The following is a 7,500-nucleotide window of genomic DNA, read 5'->3' as shown; positions in this document are numbered from 1 at the left end:
GTTTAATACCGTTTTGAGACGATGGGTCACATTTAACACGGGCCATTTAGTCCAACTCCACGCATTACCATGTCAAAATATTATGGTAAACAGACTGGTCGACTAAGTTGTCAATTTGGTATGTACACACCAAAAATGGTAGTGGTAATCACGGTTAATGTGTGGTCTTGTGGTATGACACTCGCCTTTGAACCGGAAGGTCTAAGGTTCGAGCCCTGCTTTGAGCGGCGCAGTTGAGTACTTGGGGGAAAAAAAACAAACTCTTTGCTCACATTCTCTCACAGTGCTCTAGTGTATAGTGCGTATTTGGACATTAACACCGTTGTCTATGTCGAAAAAAATGTAATAATAATAATAATAATAATAATAATAATAATAATAATAATAATAATAATAATAATAATAATAATAATAATAATAATAATAATAATAATAATAATAATACTCTTATAGAGCGCAGGGATCCTGAACAATGAGGTACTGGCGTCATGTCTCGTCCTACATGTAAGTATTGCTGATGGCTCGGGGCCTTTGAGCACGTTTGATGGATATTGCTCTATATAAATGCTCATGTATTTATGATATGTGATAAAACATCTCAAAACAGCATTATAGCGCGGTGAATCCAATACTTGAAATTAAACGTTAAACGTTACTACTATAACTTGAGTTCAAATAAATGTCTTCATTGGGAAGAGTAAGTTTTGTTTCTTTACTTAAATTTTAAAATTCTAATCATTTGACTTTAAACTCAATTTTCTTCATGGGAAAACGTGTCTCAGCGGTATGGTCTTTGCTTCGTACCCAAAAGACATCGAATTCGACTACCTGCCACGCTGTGTAGCCTTGAGCAAGTCACCTACGCGAGCTTACTTTGCGCTGCTGCACTGCGGGTAACGCCTAGATTATTCCAGTCTTCTCTTGGAATAGACCCTAAAGACAAATTTTCCGTGGGGATGAATAGAGCGAATTATTATTATTATTATTTGATTTTTCTCTCGTCCATTTCAACATACCACTAATAGTAGACATGACAGAACGAAGAAAACAAAAACCCACACAGACGGTGACAAAAACAAACATAGTTATTGCTACTATCATTTTCCCTTTTCTTTTCTTTCTTCTTCGTCCCCAAATTATTCTTCCGTACTCTAAAGAAGAAGAAAAAATACGTTTTTAAAATTTTTAGCCAGAAACCTAGTCCTTCAAAAAGAAAAAAAAAAAAAAAAAAAAAAAAAAAAAAAAAAAAAAAAAAGGCAACGGATTAAAATGGCCCCCATCTTTTCAAAAGATCTCAAACCCGAAACTTCATTGAAGCCCAAGGTCTAAGCGTTTTTTGAGGAAATGAGGGTCATTTTAATTGGTTGATAGTGGACGGCCTAGCTTTTTGGCCAAAATTATCTTTTTTAATGTGTTTGCTTGTTTGTGTGTTTGTTTTGTTTTTTTTTTCTGTTTTTTTTTCCCCCCAAGAATGTGGCAGTATTATTGATATCTGTATTCACATGGGCACCTTAGCTGTCCTGGTCAGGATAAAAGACAGTTAAATGGATGATCTGTTGGTGGATACTGGCTACAGGGGAATATAGAATATTTTAGGAAGACGGAATTGTTTATATTGATTGTAAATAGATACACGGTGGGGTAGAATATGGCCCGGGTGGGTCTGTGTAAGTGTGTTATGTTTGTATCTTAATCTGTTCTGGCAGATAGACTGATGGATGGGTCTGTCTCTTAATATGGCATGGAGGGATGGGGGTGGGAAAGGGAAGAATTGAGGGAATGGAGAGAAAAAATAAATAATAAAGGAGATGAGTATATTTTCCAAACGACGAGAGAATGAAGGTTGGGCTGGGAAGGATGGGGGTAGAGAAAGAGAGAGCGAGAGAGAGAGAGAGAGAGAAGGAGAAACAGAGAGAGAGAAAGAGAAAGAGAGAAAGAGAGAGAGAGAGAGAGAGAAAGAGAGAGAGAAAGAGAAAGAGAGAGAGAAAGAGAAAGAGAGAGAGAGAGAGAGAGAGAGAGAGAGACTAAGAAAGAAAGAATAAAATGGAGGCATAAATCTAAGTGCTGGTTCTAATCAGATGACGGGCTGAGTAAATGCCATGTATCATCGCCATCACCATGGTTCTCGTTATTATTGTTGTCATTATTATTATTATTATTATTATTATTATTATTATTATTATTATTATTATTATTATTATTATTATTATTATTATTATTATTATTATTATTATTATTATTATTATGAGAGAGGGTCTATTATAAAAAGTGAGAAAAAGCGGGGAAAAGTGAGCACTATATTGACATTTTGTAATTGTCATATAGAACTGATGAGAAAAATAGTGTATGGAGAAGTGGCAGATGAAAACGGAGAATAAAAAGTCACGGGGTAAGTGCCAAACTCAGGATCCAATTGACACGACACCCTCCGCCTGGCCGGGAGAGAGAGAGAGAGAGAGAGAGAGAGAGAGAGAGAGAGAGAGAGAGAGAGAGAGAGACAGAGAGAGAGAAAGAGAGAGAGAGAGAGACAGAGAGAGAGAAAGAGAGAGAGAGAGAGAGAGAGAGAGAGAGAGAGAGAGAGAAAGAGAGAGAGAGAGCGAACGGTTGCACAACCGACTTTTAACTCACTGTTTTCATTTGACACTTCTCCATACCCTATCTTTCTCATCATTATTGATACAAGTGCCCTCTCCACACTTTTTCCGAGTCGTACAGAACTGCAAAGGAATCGTTTGATGGAAAAACGCATATGTTACAGTGAATGACATAATCAGTCGGATGGTGAAAAGGTTTGAACTTAGATATGGCCAATAAGTTTAATTAGAAGGTTAATTTTTTAATCCAAAATGAGTTCTTGTCGTAAATAGTTAAATCAATCCTTTTTGTACATCTTCTGGAATTATCAAAGCTGAATTTCACTTCTAAATATTTTTTACAGCTAGTCAAGTTGAAAAAGTATGAAATTTGAGAAAAGTTGTTTGATTCCTTTCCCATACTGACCATAACTTCTTTAAAAATTACCCGATTTACTTCAAATAAATATCAAAATGCTCTGGGGAGCATATTCTTTCAGAAAATGGAGAGAAAAAAAAATGCAAATCCAAAATGTTCACCTTCCGACTGATTATGTCATGCACTGACACATATGTCCTCATCATCTGTCCGGACTCAATGTTTTAGCTGAAGGAATCTGTATTATCTACAAATATCGATAAACGATTATAACTCATGGTAAAATAAAAAAAAAAATTAAATCTGAGACTTCGTGAAAAAAAAAGTAGTGCACCATTGTTTATAAAATTTGGACAACAAGGTAGACACTGCGGCTATGTGGTCTTGTGGTATGACACTCACTTTCGGATCTGAGGGTCTTGGGTTCGAGCCTCGCTGATCGAATAGTTGAGATCTTGGAGAAGGCTCATTACTCACATTCTCTCACCGAAACTCAGGTGTAAAATGAGTACCTGGCCGGTAACAGCGTTGTCTCTGTCGGAAAAAATTGTCATATCGCCTAACAGGCGTCATGTCCCGTCATAAATGTTAAATGTTGCTGTTGACAGGGAGGGACCATTTGTATAGCGCTTTGAGCACGTTTAGTGGATATTGCTCTATATAAAAGCTCAATTTAGAATTTAGAAAGTAATTAAAAGTAGGGTATCCGAAACTGACACTCGATTGTTTGGTGTGACAGCAACGTGTGTGGTGTGATGACATGGATGTTATAACATCGCTTGGCTCAGATCAGCAAGGTTTGCAAAAATAAATGCATTGAGGATTTCAGAGAGCCTCCATCAATCAATAATATTATTTATTTTCAATTATGAAAAAAAAACGCCGCCCTCTCCCCACCCCCAATCTATTTTCACCATCATGATAGCTGTAACATTGACAATATGTAACAAACAATTCATACCATAGTGGATAATAATCTAAAATCGACGAGACTATTTTTGGACACATTTTAAACGTGACACCGCCCCACTCAATACGATGTCAGATTAATCATTATCACTAATCCTTGATTATACTCTGTCCGAAATAGAAACGGCTTCTGTCCTTCCAAACGTTTTATCTATTTATAAATTTAATTTATTTTTGACTCACCAATTTAACAATAATGTGATATTTTTAATAACATCCGATATGGCTTGTCATTTCTACCAGTTCCAACTATCGCGATTTGTCTTCCAAAACAAAAGAGCAGTCTAAAAAAAAACACAAATTCTAAAAACTATAAAATTATAAATAATTTTTAAACTTAAGCTTTAATATAGAGCAATAATCATTAAATGTGATCAAAGCGCTTTACAAGGGGCCCTAGTCAACAGCAACACTTACCATGGAGGATGAGACGAAATTAGGCGAAATTACAATTTATTTTCGTACAGAGGCAACGCTATTAATGGCACATAATTCCTTCAGAAATACCATAAAAGTTTAACACTACACGGAGAAATCTGACGTCATATTATAGATTTATCATATCAAATCAGACTTCAACCCTTCCTGGGCAGGAATAAGAAGAGGAATTCCAGTCTGATATCCTTACATCAGCTCTGCATAATGCATTCAGTATCAGAGAGATGGTCAGACATGGAAGAACCTCGGAATCCACAAGATGAACTCTTCGCAGAAATAAACAAATACAGTGCTCAATGATGTCATAAAAGAAAAATATGTAAATAGGTAATATAAGTGGGACTGGAACTTGTTTTTAAATCTAAAGTAATAGAGCAATTCTACGGGTGTAAAAGCTGTCTATGTAAAACGCCTGAGTGGTCGGAGCATTAACACTATTTTTTAAATTAAATAATATGTAATCTCCACCTTATACCACATATTACAAATCTACAAGACAACATAGCCGCATAAATAAAGGGAGAACCAATTTTCTAAGCACATAATGTATGTCTATATCAAAATTATTATCATTGAATTTTGAAAGACAACATTGTTCACAATAATATATTATGGAGAGACAAAGCCATTCAGAATGGAAGAAAAGTTTTGTAATCTATTTCCTATACATTGAAATGTCATACGAAATTGACCCCGAGGCCAAGTTGACCTAATGTGACAACCCTCCCTGCAACTGAAACCTGATCCTGTTCATTAAATAACAAATGGATCTGTTCTCTTTGTCTCAGTTTAAAATCTAGTCTGCAATAGAGCTGCATGAAACTGAGGTTTTAAAACTTGGGTAGCACGAGAGAAAAAATTGAGCATCTCAACCAACATTCGAACCAATAATCTTCCTTTCGAGAGGCGAGGGCCTTTCCACTACGCCATCTATTCGCCTGGTACTGGCATGACTCTTGTGTTCGATATTTTTGCCGTGTTAGATAACAATAATATCAACTGTACATATTGAAATGGCGTTGACATAATACCGTAATTATCAGATATGGGGCCATTAGGCATGTACATACAATGGTCAGTGAGCCTTTATGTTGCACACCCGTGTCCAAATTAATAGGTGAATACGTTTTCCAATATTTTTTTAATGTGGGCTGTTGTATGGCGGATATAAAACAAAGAATAGCAATAGCAAAAAACGTGTTCCATAAAATGCGACCAGTTGTGTCAAACAACAACCTAAACTTGAAGACCAGAATGAAAGTAGTAGAAACATATGTTAGAAGTAGGCCTACCCTTTTATACGGTTGTGAAACGTGGACGCTTGACAAAGAATGTACGAGGAGGTTAGAGGCATTTGAGATGTGGGTGTATAGAAGAGTGTTGAGGGTATCAAGGACAGACAGGTGTACGAACGAGGAAGTGTTGGAGAAGGTGAGAAAGGGAAGAATACTGATCGATAACATCAGAAAAAGGCAGTTACGCTTTCTGGGACATGTGTGGAGAAGAGACGGAATAGAAAAGTTGGTAACATCTGGGATGATCGAAGGAATGAGAGCTAGAGGAAGACAAAGAATGACTTATCTAAAAAACCTAAGAATGGCCAAATGTGACTTACAAAGCAACACAGATTTCATGTGCACCGAGGATCGTGATTCCTGGAGACAGCTGACCGGCAACGTGCTCAAGAGCACAAGCCACGATTGATGATGTTGTTGTATGGCGCACCATCGAATAAATTAAATGTGCTCAAAGCGCCTTAGAGAAGGTCCCCAGCAACCCGTTGTAATTAACACGTATGAAACAGGCTCTTACAATAATTTTATTTAGACATAGGTATTCACTTTCACATCAGAGTTGAACTCGAACATTGGACTTATAGGTCACAAGTTGAATTCCATGCCACTAAAGGCGAATCTGGATTAAAACTTCATTTATTGAATACACAAAACAGATCCAAATTGTAGCGGGTTTTCTCCTTCTTCTCCACATCAAACACTGATGTTTCTCGTTTATGTTGTGTTCTTATTCCAGTTTACAAAACGCAGTCCAGCGTGTCCTCCGCAACAAGATCAAGAGTAAGAAAAGTATTAAAACCGGGTTATGTACCACACACAGAGCGAGGGACGGAGAGAGAGAGAGAGAGAGAGAGAGAGAGAGAGAGAGAGAGAGAAAGAAAAAGAGAGAAAGAAAAAGAGAGAAAGAAAGAAAGAGAGAGAGAAGAGAGAGAGAGAGAAAGAAAAAGAGAGAAAAAAGAAAGAGAGAGAGAGAAGAGAGAGAGAGAAAGAGAATGAGAGAGAGAGAGAGAGAGAGAGAGAGAGAGAGAGAGAGAGAGAGAGAGAGAGAGAGAGAGAGAGAGATTACTTTCCCCCCTTCCTGACATTTCAAAAACATGGCATTATAAGCACAAACAAATTTCGTCCAAATAATGGCAGATCAATCCCATGACAAAATACAGATTGTTGTTATCTCTACAGACAATAACCTTGTTCTATTTTCACACACGGTATATTTTAATACAATCTTACCCAAAATAAAACCAATTGCGCCATCGGTGATAATAATATTCGAGTCGAACAAAAAGAGCAAACAATGAACATGCTTTTTCAAGGCCGTTGGTCCTCATCTCAGACAGTGGCCCATCAACAGGAAGCCCCCAGTAGGGCATTGGAAGCTGTCCTTTAAATTCCTTTTTTAATTTAAAAAAAAAAATTTAAGGGTTTTACGGCGCTTGCAACACATTTAGGTCATATCAGCGCCAGTAAAAAGGAAGAATATGGGATAGTAAAAAGTTCTAGAATTACAATTAAAGTACACCCAAGAAAAGGCAAGACAAAGGGGAATACTCTTCAACAGTCGTAACGTCACTTACTTCCTAATGACGCATGGTAACTTAGTAACACTGGCTCTAAACTATCGGAACAATGGCGGACACCCGTATGAAATATTTCTCCGGCGAGCATAACAGCGTATCCAGAGGAAAAAAAAACATAAATTTGATAATGTTTTGACTTTTACACATTCTGATCACAAGGCATATGAAAAGTTCTAGCCAGCATGAAGAATAAAAAGAAATGATTTTCTTTGTTTAGAACCAAAATGGCCGCCGTTGCCGGGCGGCGTGACATCAGACTACTGAATCCA

General features: G+C 37.1%; 1 protein-coding gene across 3 annotated transcripts in view; it reads right to left on the bottom strand.

Moving 5' to 3' along the window:
- LOC144980993 (peripheral plasma membrane protein CASK-like) overlaps positions 1 to 7,500 on the bottom strand; it is a 463,618-nt gene that overhangs the window by 188,610 nt on the left and 267,508 nt on the right. The window lies entirely within an intron of this gene.

Source organism: Berghia stephanieae, chromosome 10 (genome assembly GCF_034508935.2).
Source record: "Berghia stephanieae isolate SIO BIC M18660-M18661 chromosome 10, UCSD_Bste_1.3, whole genome shotgun sequence".
Lineage (NCBI taxonomy): Eukaryota > Metazoa > Mollusca > Gastropoda > Nudibranchia > Aeolidiidae > Berghia > Berghia stephanieae.
This window is presented reverse-complemented; position numbering and strand designations above follow the sequence as displayed.